The sequence below is a fragment of the Ochotona princeps genome, chromosome 1, assembly GCF_030435755.1.
Source record: "Ochotona princeps isolate mOchPri1 chromosome 1, mOchPri1.hap1, whole genome shotgun sequence".
Taxonomy (NCBI): Eukaryota; Metazoa; Chordata; class Mammalia; order Lagomorpha; family Ochotonidae; genus Ochotona; species Ochotona princeps.
In genome coordinates this window covers 119,139,416-119,156,854 of record NC_080832.1, presented here as the reverse complement: position 1 = coordinate 119,156,854, position 17,439 = coordinate 119,139,416, and the positions used below count along the sequence as shown (strand labels likewise).

The window sequence follows — 17,439 nt, the reverse complement described above, 5'->3', positions numbered from 1 at the left end:
CCAAGCTGTAGGGTGAAGAATTATAGCGCAAAGGGTATGTATGCAACAGCAATCTTTTCAAAAACAGTTTAAAAGGCAGTGGGAAAGATGGAAAACAGATACCTTTCATCCATGGGTTTGCTTTGAAGTGCCGCCATAACTGAGGCGTGCTTCCAGTGTGGAACGCAAGCTTCCAAAGCAGTGATTTAACCCACTGTATCACAATGCTTGCACCAGAATTATTTGATTGTAAATTCCAAAGCCTACCAAACAAGCTGCTGTTACATGACATTAACCGGGATTTTCCATGGCCCCACCTCAGGAATCTGAGAAATGTATTTTTTTTCAAGGTGGCCAGCCGAAGTCAGAAGTTTTGTACTAAGAAAGGAAAATGGGCATTAGAATAGACATCCATCAGGCTCCTTCATAATTAAGGATTTTAGCTGTCCTGGGCCACATATTTTAAAAAAAAAAGTCCTCCAAACTCATATAAAACATTTGGCAGAAGAAATCCTTCCCCCAGAAGGAAATTAAGTCTGATAATTATGTCAGTTTGTGTTTGCTGCAACAAAACACCTTGGAGTTGGCAAAGGCCGTCAGGAAATTTTATTCTGTTTGAGATGGAATGAGAGGGATGTGAGTTGGGAGTCTTGGAACGGAATCTTCCTGTTGTGATGCCGCATGACAAAGTCTGGTTAGCAAAGCTAACCCCATAAGACCATGCTGTTTGACAAGGTTCATGGCTAAGTCAGGCCATAGGGAGGTGGGTGTTGTTGATAGCAAGCTCAAAGTGTTTGCATACCTGGACGTACATCCTGTGTCTCTCCTTCCTGTTCCACAGTAATCTCCTGGTGGTCTAAAGACACATCAGCATCAGTGCTGACAGTGTTTTCCCCGAATATAAAAGTTGCCAAGCAAAGCCGAGTAATGTTCTGTCCTTCAGCTTGCTGGGAGCGTTCTCTCTAGACACCTGCTTTAAAGCTAATCTTGCCTCCCAAGTCTCTTTTTTCCCATTTTTAATTGCATGCTGCTCCTCCTTCCACCCTTCTAACTGCTGCACAGGCCATGGCAGAAGTGACTTCTTAGCCAGAAGAAATTGGTTTCTTACATCTGGGAGTCTGTGCAGACCAAGGTAAGATACCAGTTTGATTCTTTAAAAGATTGTATCTCCTGGGTCTCCCATGCAGGTACAGGATCCCAAGGCTTTGGGCCATCCTCCACTGCTTTCCTAGGCCAAAGGCAGGGAAAGATGGTTTGTTCTCCTGGTTTATAGATGGCTTAGAGTTCAAGCAAAGAGTAAGAAATCATCTTCTTGCATTTTCCCGGGACTAAGTGGATTTAGCAGGCTTTAGTTGCAGATGGCAAAAACCACTCTCATGAGTTATCCATGCTGACAGGGCCCACAAAGCCTGCATGACCTGGGTGCAGCCTCATCCACACCTCTCTAAGCAGCTGCTCACTGGGCACCTCATGGAATGTCTCTGTTGCGAATCTGCCAGTTTGTCTCCTTAGGATCTTTGCACACACTGCTGCTTCTATCAGTTGTCTCCTTCTCTTTTTGCTTCTAATCGTCAGCCCCCAGCTTAGATGTTACTTGCTTAAAAAGCTAGTTCCATACTCTCTTGTCCAAACTGAGATCTCTAGCATAAACTCCTACCATCTTCAAGGGTTGTCCTTTGGATTGAAGTGAAAGTCACTGAGAGGGCACTGTGGTATCAACTCCAGCCTTTTCAGCCACTTGGAGAACTGAGTCAGCAGATGGAAAACTTCTGTTTTTCTGTTACTGAGCCATTCAAATAAATAATTAAAAAAATATATGCAGTCACTGTATAAGACAACAGTTAAAAAGAAAATCTCATTTCAAACTGTGCCAGCCTGTGATATGCCTGAATTCTTCAGTTCCCTCACTGCCCGTATCCTTCATAAAGTTACCACTCATATCGATAATTCACATGCAAGATTTCCCTAAACAAATCAATTTCCTGTACACCTGTGCTTCAGAAACTTGTGGAAAAAAAGTAGAATTAAAAGATGTTTATTTTGGTGTGAAAATGGTGAAATCCATACATAATTTTTTTAAAGATTCATTTATTTATTTATTATAAAGTCAGATATACAGACAGCAGGAGAGACAGGAAGATCTTCTGTCCGATGATTCACTCCCCAAGTGAGCGCAGCAGCCAGTGCTGTGCTGATCTGGAGCTACAAGCCAGGAACTTCCTCCAGGCTTCTCACACGGGTGCAGGGTCCCAAGGCTTTGGCCTGTCCTCAACTACTTTCCCATCCCACAAGCTGGATGGGAAATGGAACTGCCAGGATTAGAACTGGCACCCATATGGGATCCCGGTACATTCAAGGCTAGGACTTTAGCCACTAGGCCACCACGTCAGATCCCCTACATAAAATTTTTTTTTTATAATACACATTGTTCATAAGCTTTTTAAAGGCTTCTCACATGCATGGGCTTCAATTTTTTTTCAGCAAAACAAATTTACCTTTTAATTCCATTTTTTTCCATAAAAATTTTTTAAGAATCCTTGCACATGTCTGGCATTACAATACTTTTCCTTGTCAAAATCTGTTTAACCCAGAAGCAGAAATGGTAGAGTAGGACTGAACCAGTTTTAAAATTTTGTTGAATTGGTGAAATACCAGAGCTAGGAAGGCAAGCAAGATAAGGAGATAGTGGTGACCATGACTGGATAAACTAGTGGTTGTCACCACACCACCTGCTACAGGCCAGAAAGGGAGGGGAAGGAATGATTTAGAAAGAGGAGTGAATCCAACAGGTCAGGGGGCTGAAGGAGGTCAAACTACTGGTTGAGCTGAATCAGGGACTAGAGAGGTGCATGAAGATGAGATGGTGGGACGGAAAGTGCACTGCTGGCAGGACCCCATTTCATACTATATTCCAGGTGCTATGGTGGACTGAATCACCCAAGATAAGCAGTTTTCAACCTAATTGTGCAAAATAATTGTAGGAGTTGCAGGTCAAAGGCCAGACAGTGCAGGCTTCACCCTGAGGTGAAGAGCTTGGGAGTGAGATCTAAATACCCACATGTCCCACAGCCATTCCAAGCAATTTTCCTGCAAATGGCTTAGGGGCTCAGAGGGACAAGACGCAGGGTGACAGGGAGACATCTGTAAATCCAGAGTTCATCCATCCGGAGGCTAAGCATGGGTGCACCACCAAGAACTGGTTGTGCAAGTTCCATGGGAGCAAGAGAGGGAGTGAGTAGCAGGGTTGAGAAGAGATTTTTTCCTGACCTAGGAGTGGGCTGGTTGAAGTGTGGAAGGCACATTGAAGAGCACTGGTGGCTCTATCGCCTCTTAGCCCACAGGCTCTGACCATCATCCATGAGAGATTTCAGAGGGTCACTCTGAAGAAAGCCCGATTCCATGGTGGCCTGTGCATGCAGGAAGAGACCAGGGAATGGGAATGGGGTTAGGGGCGTTGATCATGGAGAGGGTCAGTCAGGAGGGCCCTGTTCAGGGGAGGGGAGATGGTGTGCCCCAGGTGCAGCTCAGGAGGCCCCCACTGGGGCAGGGAGAGGGGGAAGCCAGGAAGGAATGGGTGATTCTAGCAACTGCACGCCCTGACACAGGAGAGAAAACTGCTTCAGAACCCTGGTGTTTTCCCTTGGGGTTGGCCCTTTCACTGGTTTCCTTGAGAACGAAGTGTGGAGGCCCACAGGTTTGTTGAAATGCACCTTTATTTGGTTCTTGATGAGGAAGAGTGCCTCCAGCATAAGGGTTCTTGATGAGGAAGAGTGCCTCCAGCGTCCACTCTTTCTATAAAAACTCACACTGACAGGAGGCAATCTTACAACAAGCACTTAGGCAGTTGTTTCAAGCAGAGGGACTCTTCAGGACTTTCAATGACCCGATTGAAAAGAGAGTGGCCTTGGGGAGATGCATCAGGTGTGAGGTTGGGATTGAAAGAGCGAGCACTATCAGGGTAATCGCTGTTTTACTAGGCCTCTGAGAGAAGGGTCTTGTCCCAACAGTGCAGGGCCCCTGGGCTGTGCCCTGCATCCCATTGTCAGGGCTTCCACGGGACTCTGGAAGGCTCCATAACTCCACTCCTGCCAACCAGCTGGCATTACTGCCACACACGCTACTGCTGTCACACGTGGCTGTTACAGGTGAATGCCAGTGCAGTGTGGCAGCAGATATCTAGGCCCCATTTGCCTGGCCAGGATAACCTGTCTAAGCAAGGACTGAGGGCAAGGCAAACAAAATGTAGGCATTGGAGTCCGGTAAGACAAGCCTTTCTTCACCTTTAGTCCCAAATGCTTTAGGATATTCAGATAGACTGATTCTTCCAAGATACTCTTACACATTAATTCTTTCACAAAAAAATATTTCCCTTTGTAATCATCTCCTCAAATTTTACAAGCACCAGACTCAGTATTTTCATCAGACTTGCATTAGAATTCCTAAAACCTTAGACTGAGGAATGACATTTATGCAGATTTGTATATTTCCATTGTAATGGAGCATTTGCATCCATCAAATCATTTTCAATCTTTTTTTCTGATCAGGTTCTCTGTTGGTATTTGGAATTGGTTAAGGTTTTGGTTTGTAGTATGTTGTATTTTATTCCTCAGTTTTGGTTCTTTTGGTCTTTTATTTATAAGTGTTTGTTTTTTTGTTCACATGACCAACAAGGACATAGGACTCTGTTTTATAACCAGCTGTTGATTCATGAGACACCTCCTCATTTCACTCCCATCAGCAGCAAACTCCGAAAGTTATCATCCAGAGACCCTGAGTCCTACTCTCCCTTGCCCCCAACCCCAAGACACTTATACTGAAATCATAACTAAAATACATTCTTATTACCTTGTAAGAAACATGAAAAAATGTTTTTAAATGCAGCAAAATTTGGGAGGCCAGTAAATAGCACATGTTTATATGTATTCTATCCTAAATACAGCATGTAAATATACAAAAACACTTGTTATAAATTTGAATATCTGTAGTTGGTGGCTCATATGGCTAGATTACGGAGTGTGGTTGTAATGACGAGAATTTCCATGTGCCATTGTCCATGTTGTTACGTTGAGCTTGTCTCATGTAGCTGCAGGGACAAGGAGACCACCAAGCACTTGAAATATGGATATGTAATGTTACTCAATTTTGTTAAAATGTAAACAGCTGCCTGCAACTCTGTTGGAAGGCTAATATCTGGAAGACAGAATGAATGAAAGCAGCAGGTCACATTTAGAGGTCCTTGTTGTGATCAAGGGTTGAGCCACCACTTGTGACACATCATCTTATACTGGAATGCTAGCTTGAGTCCTGCTTGCTCTGCTTCTGATCTAGCTTCCTGCCAATGCACCTCCTTGTCCACCTGAGTGAGGCAGTGCCTGAACTTGAGAATTACATATATTTAAGATCCTGAGTAAAATGCATCAAAGAACTAAAGAGGCTGCATGAAACAGAGGTCCCACTCGCACCTAGTCAAGCTTCTCATGAATCCAGTCTGGGAAACCTCAGCAGCAGCAGACAACATCTGTCACACAAACAGCCTGAAAATAAAAGAATACCTTTCCTGGTGTTCCCTTCAACCAAATGGGGATTAGAGAGGCTCCCGATAACTGACAACTCACCTTTAGAGGAGTAAGTGTGAGACGTGTCTACATAGCTCAGCCGGCACGCATGGTGCTCGTGGTGATGACCAGGTCAGGAATGTGTCTGCTTTGGCTTGTCCACCTTCCCTTTCCCTCTCCTGGCACCACTACTTCCTAGATCCCATCCTAACAATCAGCCCCATCCACATCCCAAGCCACTTTCACAGATGGCACGCGATGCCATCACTGCCTTTCTTGTTCCTTTACAGAAGTAAATACTTAATCATAAAATGCTGCAAAATATAGCAATATACATTGAATATTAGGAAAAATGCATACTGTGATGGTAACCCCTTTCTCACATATAGAAGTTTGGTCTTGCATTTTTTTTTTCTGTGTGAGTTTTTCCTACAGCATTGTAGAATATTTTAATATGTGGTCTTATTTGCCTATTTGTTATATCATAAATGTTTTTACTATTATTATTATTTATTACACAAGGAGAGAGAGAAAAAAAACTTATATCTCCTGGTTCACTCCTCAAAAGCCTACAACGGCTGGAACTGGGCTAGACCAAGCTCAGGAACTGGGCACTACTTCCTACTAGAGAGGGTGGCAAGAACCCAAGTACTTGTGCCATTACTTGCTTTCTGCCAGCGTGATCATTAGCAGGAAACTGAGTAGCAAGCAAAGCCAGGACTTTTTTTTTCTGCAAGAATTCAAGTCATTGTACTATCTTGGATCCTATTCAAAATCATTTAGAAGTTTTATGTTGTATATTTGATTTTTATTTTAGGCAATTAATATTTGTTTTTGTACCGTTAGAAGAAAAAAATCTTATCCAACTCTCCCTATATTTGCTGAAAACAATTCTAAATACAGTCCACTTTATGATCTTAAAAATGTTCTAAAAAAAATGTTCTCTACAACAAACACGTTTGTTCTACTGCAGCATTTTGCAATTGCCACTGGTCAGGAGATATGGCACATGTTTTCTAGTTGTTTTGGTTTTTTCCTTATTGTTCTGGCTATAGTACCAGCTTTGCATCTCCGGTGAATTCTGTGCCAGCAGTATGTTTTCATTTAGTACTTCAAATATTTTTCATGTTGTTTTTTAATTACAAAAATTTAATAGCATATTATCTTAATAATTAAATATGTATTAAATTCCAAATAGAACTTGTTAAGTAATTCAACACCCATAATAACAGTAATGAGTATTTTAGTTTAACCACTCATAATTTACACTTATTACTGTAACTTTCAATGGCTGCGCAGAACACTTTTTAATGTGTGTTGTTTTTTTTTTTTTGCATATCACACTACCACCAGGAAAATGCTGCCACTGAAAGCCGATGGGTAACTCTGCTTCTGTGAGAAAGAAAGCCCAGGCCCCCAGGCCCTGGTCTGCCCTGTTCCCAGTCTCCAGGTGCTCACTCCAGGCCACTGGTTGTGTCTTGTCTTCAGAACTCCATCGGTTGCCCTTGGATGCTATCTCAGCCGCCTGTCTCCCTATGTCCTCTTCCTGGCACTTACCCCACCTGTGGACAGGACTGTTTTATATCCTGCTGCAACTCCTGAGCACCGCCTTTGAAGTAACAGGCCTGACATAAGGGACTCCATGTTGAGCTGGGCTGCGTCTTAGGAAAGGCACATCACCCAACCCATGAGGCTGTAACCCAGTCAAGAAAATTGCATCCTTCTTGGCAAGAAGGTCAAGCAGGCGAGGCTGTTAAAGTGTGAGTAGGAGAAAAATGAATATCACCTGGCTAAGCAACAAAAGCTTGTAAACTTCGTAATTTTTCATTCTGACAGTATTTATGCATTAGTTCAGTCCCCTGAATCCCTCCTGAATTGTGGTTTTTGCCTTTCTAATTCCTGCTGTTCTGTAACTCGGGGTTGAGAGGTCTTCAGGGCATAAGGCAACTAAAGGATTTCTGTATCTTATTACTGCATAGTGCTCCTCTGTGCTGGCTCGCTCAGGTTCACACTTTAGAACCTTAGATACTCTGAGTTAGGTGAAGTTTATAAAAATATATTTACCACTCCCCCTTCTATGGCATCAGTCAGATTTGTACCCACTTTCTGATTATGCTTCTCAGCCGAATGGAAGTGGACAAGAGACACCAGCTCCCTGGGCCCGTTTTCTCAGGTATAATTGAGGCAATGATCCCAGCATGTAAGACGTGTTAAGACATTGCCCAGCCCCTACCCCAGTGCACAAACACTCACACACATACAAGGCCTGCAACAGAGGAGCTCTTGGCCATTGACACCCTGTGGCATCAGGACTAGGCCCATCTTCTGTTTGAGCCTCCATGATCCCAGAAAAGTATGGCCTCCATGTCAGAGCTGACAAAGCAATGTATTCACTACAGGTTGGGCCCCTGGGCCAGTCCAGTGGATCCAGAGTACCTGGCCATCTCAAGAGCTTTTTGTCTAGTGAGCCAGGCTACTCCAGACAAACCACTGTGCTTGTTCTGGTACTACTCTGATAGCAGGATCCTCCCATGCCCAGCCAGCCTAGTCACGCTGCCGTTAGAGCTGGACCCTCTGAGGCTGCACAGGAGTGTAAGACAGCCACAGCCACACACTCTTGCCATCATCACTGACATAATTGAGAAACAAGCTGAAGTTCTGAAAGGATGTCATAAAAGAGGCAGTTCATGGGCCATTCTCAAACCAGTTCCGGTCGTTCAGGAGATGTGCTGCTACAGGGTTCCAGCCAGAACCTGAGATGTAGGAGCAGGAGAAACCCTCGGACTGTGTAGCCAACACGGCTGGATAGGGCCAGCACAAGCGGGCTTGCCCACCTATGGGACCCTGGCCTGCGTGGCTCTGCGCAGACTTCTCACCGTTAGGCATACAGTGTGCCCAGCTCTCACCCGGAGTCTGGGCTTCATTTTTATTATTATTATTATTGTTATTATTATTTATTTTTATTGCAAAGTCAGATATACAGAGAAGAGGAGAGACAGAAAGATATTATGTCTGATGATTCATTCACCAAGTGATTGCAATGGTCGGAGCTGAGTCGATCCGAAGCCAGGAGCCAAGAGCTTCTTCCAGGTCTCACATATGGGTGCGGGGTCCCTTGGGCCATCCTTGACTGCTTTCCCAGGCCATAGGCAGAGAGCTGGATGGGAAGCGGGGCCGCCTGGATTAGAACCGGTGTTCATATGGGATCCTGGTGTGTTCAAGGTGAGGACTCTAGCCGCTAGGCCACCACGCTGGGCCCAGTTTGTGGCTTTTTAAAGTTGGACATCCTGGCATAATGGCTGGCTGGCTAAATCCTCACTTTGCAAGTGCTGGGGTCCCCTATGAGTGCCAGTTCTAATCCCGGCTGCTTCACTTCCCATCCAGCTTCCTGCTTATGGATTGGGAAAGCAGTAGAGAATGGAACAAAGCCTTGGGACCTTGCCCCCATGTGGGAGACCCAGGAGAAGCTCCTGGCTTGGATCAGTTCAGCTCTAGCCTTAGCAACCTTTTTGGGGATTGAACCAATGGATGGAAGATCTTTTTCTCTGAATCTCTTTCTCTCTATAAATCTGATCTGCCTTTCCAAGAAATATAAATTAATTTGAAAAAAACTTATAAAACAAAGTAGAACATCCTTATAAAAATAAACACATTAGGGCCCAGTGCAGTAGCATAGCAGCTGAAATCCTTGCCTTGCATGCACTGGGATCCCATAAGTGTGCCGCTTTGTATCCCTGCGACCCCGCTTCCTATCCAGCTCCCTACTTGTGGCCTGGGAAAGCAGTCAAGGACGGCCCAAAGCCTTGGGACCCTGCACCCACCTGGGAGACTTGGAAGAAGCTCCTGGCTCCTGGCTTCGGATCAGCACCACTTCAGCCATTGTGGCCGCTTGGGGAGTGAATAATCGGAGGTACGATCTTCCTCTCTGTCCTTCCTTCTCCCTGTATATCTGACTTTCCAATAATAAAATAAATCTTAAACACATTAATATCATGAATACCTTATAAATGCTCATAATTTTAGAAGGTATTTTAGGAAACCAAACAGAGCCAATATCCAATTTCAGAAATATATTAATTATGAACTGTATTGGGGCAGCCAAAATATTCTGGAATTACAAATATAGGAGAGGCTTTTCTAAATATGGTCATATCAACAAATGTAATGAACTGTGCTGCATTAAAAAAGGATTATTACGGGGCGAAAGGTCGTCTCTGTGACTCGTGGCGGTTGAAGCAGCTGTCTCCATGTTGTCTGTTGCTGTCCGCTCCGATCCGTTTGTGCCAGAACTGTCGGACAGGTCCCGCGGGGTGGCGGGCGTGCTGTGGCCCCTGGTGCAGGCCGCAGTGGTCGCCACCCTGGGACCGTCCGTGCTGGACGTGAAGTGACCCTTCCTGTGCTGGGAGCTGCTGAGTGGTCATCTCCGTGGGTCTTCATGACCCTGCCTCTGTTGGTTACTCCCATACGGATGTCAGAGTGCCTGACTTCCCTATCGACTCAATGAAATTATTTTAGATAGCATGAAGTCTTCAGAAGACGGCAGCAAAGCTAGAAAAGGTTTCTCATACTTGGTAACAGCAACAGCTACTGTGGGTGTCGCGTACGCTGCCAAGAATGCCGTCTCCCAGTTTGTTTCCAGCATGAGTGCTTCAGCGGATGTGTTGGCCACATCGAAAACTGAAATCAAGTTATCTGATATTCCAGAAGGCAAAAACATGGCTTTCAAGTGGAGAGGCGAACCCCTGTTTGTGCACCCCAGAACCCAGAGGCAAATTGACCAGGAAGCAGAAGTCCAAGAGTCCCAGTTGACCGATCCACAGCATGATTTAGACTGAGTGAAGAAAACTGAGTAGGTTATCCTGATAGGTGTCTGCTCTCATCTTGGTTGTGTGACCCATGGCAAAATGCAGATTATGGTGGTTATTACTGCCCTTGCCATGGGTCCCGCTATGATGCTTATGGCAGAATCCGGAAGGGGCCGGCACCTCTCAACCTTGAAGCTCCCACCTACAAGTTCACTAGTGATGACTTAGTCATCGTCGGATAGAGACTTGGACTGGGCTTGTTTCAGTCTTCGCATCATTTTGAAAGTTTTGAGAGCAAGTCTTACGTATCACCAGTTGGTTGTTTGGGAGTGTTAAGGATGTTAATATTGTATTTGCAAACATTAATGTGAATTGACCTTAATGTAGAAATCTTTAAAGCATTCAATTAAAGCCACTGTCAGACATTGTTAAGCTCAGTTATATCTTGGAAGGTGCAATGTCTTTGATAGCTAACTCTAATTAAAAATAAAATCTGATGTAAAAAGAAGGATTAGTACTAATAGCAATCTAGTGAAAAGTGCAAAATGCAAAAGGCAAAATGCAAATGAGTATGAGCTACAGAAATTAATTAGAATGTAAAAAGATAAATGATACTTTTGGTCTTAAAAAAATTAAGTGGGTAACCATTTTTCTACTTGCATGCATAGGCATTATAGACGTGAGCGTCAGAGGCCTCCGGCTTCAGCCTTCTCTGACTCGCTGCTGTGGGCCATAGGGCTCTCACAATCCTCCCCATTCCTCCTCCTCCTCCTTTTTTTTTTCTTTCCATTTCTTCTTGTTCCTGGCAAATTTTGCCAACTCCTCTCTGCTCAAGCCCTACACTCTAGCATCACAGTATCACCTGTTTCATTGACCTCCCAGAAGTACCAGCTTATTTTATGCCCCTGTAGTTGCCAATCTGTACCTTTTACAAATATTCTGCATTTTGAGCAGACTGGGTGCACTGTGTGGTGCAGCTGAGAAGCTCCTGAGAGGTTGGTGGAGGTATAGGAGGAGAGCAGTGGGCGTTAGGGAAAGGAGTGTGCATGGAGAGAAGCTGTCAGCGGATGACGATTAAAATAATCAGCACAACAGGGTTTTAATGGACCTTGTACTATGGAAATACAGCTTCCTCCAACAGCTACAGTCACTTTCATGAAATTAGATCCTCTGTTAAGAAAAAAAAAAAAAAAAAAAAACAATCCCAAGGGAAATGCTGACCGCTACAGCCCAGAGGATGGAGCAATACTGACATCTCCACCAGGCAAGCTCACTTAGAGATTACACGTGTAGCTTTAAAATGTCATGGGGGTTAAGAAGCTAGGAAGCTGCTTGGGATACCTGCATTCAGCATTGGAAATCCTGGTTGTGAGTTGCAGCTTCTCCTCCTGATTCCAGCTTCTCCTCCTGATTCCAGCTTCCTGTTAATGTGAGCCATGGGAGGCAGCAGGGAATGGCTCAAGGACTTGGGCCCTTCTTGTGAGAGACCTGGATTGCATTTCTGGCTCCCAGCTACAGCCTGGCCCAGTCCAGCAGATGGAAGATATTTCCATCACTCCCTACTCTGCCATCCTCTCCCCTTTCCCCACTTTCAAATAAATTAAATAAATTAAATAAAGTTTATTTTTTAAATGTTAGGAACATTTGGTTGGCATCTCTGGTTCTATCAGGAAGGGATACAGGAGCCCCTTGGTCCTAATGAACCTGACACCTCCACCCCAGAGGCAGGGTTTGACATCTAGTTTATTCCTTTAGTCTTCATCCTCAAAGCCATGGTGGCTCACTCTGTTGTTAAGCTCCAGAGTTTAATCTCTTATGGAGTTACTGGCTTTGGTAGGGAGTTCCTTAGAGGCTGTCTAAGCCTCTTCCACATTTGCAACTCGAAATTGCTATTATGGAGTCTTCTCTCTTGCATTATCAATCACTTGGAAGAAGTTTCATGTGGGTGTGGAAAAACTGGCCATAAAATGATGAACATGATTTTAATGATGGGTGAAAACCAAAATAATTTTGAGCTAGGAATGGGTCCAGGGGAGATAGCCAACACTGCCAAAGATGAGGTCTCTGTGCTCCCGTATCTCCACTGCTTTCCCTTCCTGACAACAAGTTTCCAGTGTACTTTGTGTTTCCAGTTCTATTTGTGTATCTGAACTTTGCCCCATGGTGTTTCCATCATCCAGCCCCAGCGACCCAGCCACACCTCAGCTCCGTAAATACAAGCAGCACCAGGCTCCTGCCTCGTGTTAGTTTTTGGGACTACTGGCAAACTTTGTGTTCCTTCACTTGCAGCTGTGTTACTCATCTCTACTGTGGTTGTCACATTGCATTCTCCCTGTGTTTCTGTCTTCACATCTCCACATGGCCATTTTTCTTATATACGTACATGCATACACATATATATGTATATACATACACATATATGCACACACACACATATATGGTCATTATTGGCGAGGCAGAATTATACACAGAGGAGAAACAGAGAGATCCTCCTTCTAGTAGTTTACTCTCCAAACTGCCTCAATGGCCTGGAGCCAAGTCCTTCTGAAGTCAGGACCTTCTTCCAGCTCTCTGGAATGTAGGGGCTCAAAGACGTTGCCCAACCTCTGCTGCTTTCCCAGACCATGAGGAGGGAGCTAAATCAGAAATGGAGGAGCCAGCACTCGAACCAGCCCTCATATGGAATTCATATGCTACAGATGGAGGCTTAGCCTACTACGGCACCGTGCCGGTCCCTAGGTAATCAGCTTTTTATAAGGACACAAATACAGGCCATCTTCCCAAGTATGATCTCATCTTAAGGAACTGCACCTGCAACCTCCCTGTTTCCAAATTCAACCACCCTCTGACATCCTGGGAGTAAGGACTTACACATATTTTCCAGAGGTAGGTGGAATACAGGAACAATTCAAAATGATGTCTGATGTACCTCTCATTCACTGACTTAAATTTGTATCCTTTGACTATGATGAATTATGACGATTAGTGTAACAGTTTTCAGAGAGTTCTGATCCTTGAAAATTATTGTCCCTAATAGTAAAGGCTTTGTTCTAATTTCATAACACGATAAAAGATCCTCATGGCAGATCTAGTGATGTAGTGCGGTGGGCCAAATTACTACCTGTTGTGCTGGCCTCCCATATGCCCCTCTTCTAATCCATCTCCCTGCTAATTTGCCTGCAAAAGCAGTGGAAGATGGACCAAGTCCATGGGCTCCTGCCATCACCCTAGAAGAAATGCTTGGCTACTGACCTCAACCTGCCCCATCCCTGGCTGTTGTAGCCATCTGTGGAGTGAACCAGTGAGTGGAAGATCTCTGTCTCCTCTCTGTAATTCTGCCTTTGTAATGAATGAAAAGATCTTTTAAAAATTAAAGAAGAAAAAAACAGGGAAAAGATCTATAATAAAAGGTTTATTAAGTTAGATTCATTCAAAGTTACATTTAAAAGATTTAAGAAGCAAGGCATAGAGTTAGTCTTTTTAACACATTAAGGTGTAGGATAAAGAGCTTGTAGCCCTACTGCAAAGGAAAAAAAAAGTTATTGCAAATTAACAAGAAAGCAATCTGTTAGGGACTGAATTTTTGTCTCCCCAAATTTCTATGCCGAAGTCCTAAATGCTAGGCAACTGTATTTAAACATAGGGTTAGTGAGGAGGGAATTAAGACTAAATAAAGGGTCCAGTATGATGGTTCAACTGGCTACTCCTCCACCTGCAAGTGTCAGCATCCCATATGGGTACGGGTTTGTGTCCTGGCTGCTCCACTTCTCATCCAGCTCCCTGCTTGTGGTCTGAGAAGCAGTAGAGGATGATCCAAGTCCTTGAGACCCTCCACCCATGTGGTAGATCCGGAAGAGGCTCCTGGCTTTAGTTTAGCTCAGCTCAGATCAACTCAGCTCTGGTCAAGTGATTCTACGAGTGAAAGATCTTTCTCTCTGTTGCTCCTTCTCTCTGTAAATCTGCCTTTCCAAGAAAATAAATCTCCCTCCCCCATTTTTTTTTTTAAAGAAAAAGAAGATTGAATACACAGTAAAGGGTTGCAGGGTGGTATCTAATGCATCTTCCTAGTTTCTTTACATGAGGAAAATCACTGTTTGGCCAAGGGGAGAAGACACTAATGTCCCACACTGAAATGCCTGGGTCTGTTCCCAGGAGCCACTCCTCATTCCAGCTTCCTGCTATTCATGTACTCCGTAGGGAGGAGAGGGAGTTGGAGCCCTGCCATCGGCTCTGGAGACCTGGATTGATTTTCCAGCTCCCACCTTCACACTGGCTCAGCCTCAGTGTTTGTGGGCCTTTGGAGAGTACACCAGAGGGTGGGAGGTCCACCTAGAGAATAAACAAATAAGATGTTTAAGATAAATTTTAAGGGTGATATTTTGATGCAGCAGGTTAAGCTGCTGCTAGCAACACTGGCCTTCCAAAAAGAAGCACTGATTTAAGCCCCAGCTTCTGGTTAATAGAAGTCAGAAGGTATTGGAGGATGGCCTAAGGACTTGGGTCCCAGCCAGCCATTTGGTAGACCTGGCTGGAGTTCCTGGCTCAGGCTTTGGCCTCGCCCATCCTTTGGTTGTTGTGCCATTTTGAGGAGGAAACCAGAAGACAGAGAATAACTGTCTCATTCTATCTTTCTCTTTTCCTCCCCAACCCCTACCCTGTTATCTGGCTTCTAAATCTTAAAAATAAAATATAGAGGCCCAGTGTGATAGCCTAGTGTCTAACGTCCTTGCCTTGAACACACCGGGATCCCATTTGGTCACTGGTTCTAATCCTGGCAGCCCTGATTCACATCCAGCTCCCTGCTTGTGGCCTGGGAAAGCAGTCAAGGACAACCCAAAGCCTTGGGACCCTGCACCCACCTGGGAGACCCAGAAGAGGCTCCAGGCTCCTGGCTTTGGCTCAGCTCAGCTCTGGCCATTGTGGCCACTTGGGGAGTGAATGATCGGATGGAAGAGCTTCCTCTCTCTCTCCTCCTCTCTGTATATCTGACTTTGCAATAAAAATGAACAAATCTTTAAAAAATACAAGGATTTTTTGATGCAATTATAATTCATGATCTGTGCATAGTTTTATCCGTAATGAGCATCTCCATGAAGTTATCGAAGACTACGAATGCATAGCTATTTTTTTTTTAAGATTTATTTATTTTTATTGGAAAGGCAGATATACAGAAAGGAGGAGAGACAGAGGGGAAGATCTTCATTCTGATGATTCAGTCACTAAATGACCACAACGGTTGGTGCTGCACTGCTCCGGAGCCAGGAGCCAGGAACTTCCTCCAGGTCTCCCACATGGGTGCAGGGTCCCAAGGCTTTGGGCCGTCCTTGACTGCTTTTCCAGGCCACAAGCAGGGAGCTGGATGGGAAGTGGAGCTGCTGCGATTAGAACTGGCGCCCATATGGGATCCCGGGGCGTTCAAGGCGAAGACTTTAGCCACTAGGCCACTGCGCCGGGACCTATATTTCTTTTATAAAGCCATCCACTCTGGCATTTTGTTGTGGTAGCCCAAGTAGACTAATACAGCTCAGTCTTTAACAATGAGCAAAAGATATAAAACCACATTGAGATCACACTGGGTCTTAAATACGTGCTGTTATTATCTTCCAATTAAAATATGGGGAAAAAACAAGATAATTCATCCACTTTAAATGTCCCAAGGTGTTGCTGACAAAGTATATTTTAATATATTAACCTACTGGAAAAACTTTGTGGAAAATGGAATTTTAAAATGTTTGTTTTAGAGTAAAACTTTTGAAATCCATATGTACTGAAGGTTTTCAAAAGCTCATGGAAAATGTGTATTATGAATAAAATATGCATAGGACTGTAATCATGGATATGTGCTGATGAAGTATAATTCAGCTGCCAGAAATAATCATATAAAAATCACTGAAAAATGTTTACAAAATAATGCTAAGTGAAAGCAGCACTCAAAAATGCATATACATTAATTATAATTATGTCATTTATTTATTATATAAATAACCTGGTAGAAAAGATAAAAATATAGTGAGAAACCAGTGTTTATTTTAAAAGACTAGCAATCTCAACTTAAAAATCGATTAGGAATGATGTGAAAGAACAGGAACTCTCATGTAGATTTCAGTCAATGCTACGTTTGTGAAGTTCATTCATATCTATTTAAAATTTTGGTTTAACTTGTCATTCACTTTTCATTCTATTGTACCTAAGCTGATACACATGCAAAAAGAGACTGCAATTTGACCCAACGATTCCACTCATAGCTATATAGATATGTGCACATACAGAATAATAATAATAAACCAAAACACAACATAGGAATAGGCACAGCATTGCTCATTGCAGCTCAAAAAGAGAAACAACTCAAATGCTCTTCAACAGTGAAATAGTGAAATCATGGCTCACTCAAAAGCTGGGCTGCTATGCAACATTAGAAATGAATTAATCACGTTTACAGCAACACAAATCTGCTCAAACTTGATGTTTTAAGTCAAAGACTCCACATACAAAAGTCTACATTTGCTTGATATCCATTTTATGTAAGTTCCAAAAACTGGTATACTTATTCACAGGGGGCTATATCTAGTGAAGATAAAGGAGTTTGTGACTGGAAATAAGTGTAAGAAGGCTCTGATGGGTTGCTTGTATTCTATTTTGGAACTTACATATAGGAATTGCAATGCTTACTAAGACATTATTGCTTCACAAAATATAAGTCATGTTCCTGTGGAAGGGAAGGAGGAAGCAGATCTCTGTTCTGTTATGAACACTGCTCCAGGAAAAATTGTGAAGTGGACAGTGTTATGGAGATGGATCTTTTGCCTAAAGAGCAGTGAGGAGGGAAATTGCATGTATTTTTTGTTTACATTTGCATACTAAAATATTGGAAGGAAAACTGTGATTAACAGTGGTGGGGAATTAGATGTCTTGGTGTGTTTATTTTCACCAAGTTAGATTTTATTTATTTGAAAGCCAGAATGACAGGGAGAGAGCTTTTCCATCTGTTGGCCCATCCTTGCAGCTGGTCCAAGCCAAACCCAGAAGCCTGGAACTTCATCTGGGTCTCCCGTGGGCACTTGGGCTTCACCCACAGCCATGAGAGGGCACCAGCGAGGGAA

The 17,439-nt window shown here is 43.7% G+C and overlaps 2 pseudogenes; one reads left to right on the top strand and one right to left on the bottom strand.

The window, feature by feature from the left end:
• The window catches only part of LOC101529743 (histone H2B 1/2-like), a 45,989-nt pseudogene that overhangs the window by 13,323 nt on the left and 15,227 nt on the right, over positions 1 to 17,439 (bottom strand).
• LOC101532580 (cytochrome b-c1 complex subunit Rieske, mitochondrial-like) lies at positions 9,685 to 10,766 on the top strand (annotated as a pseudogene).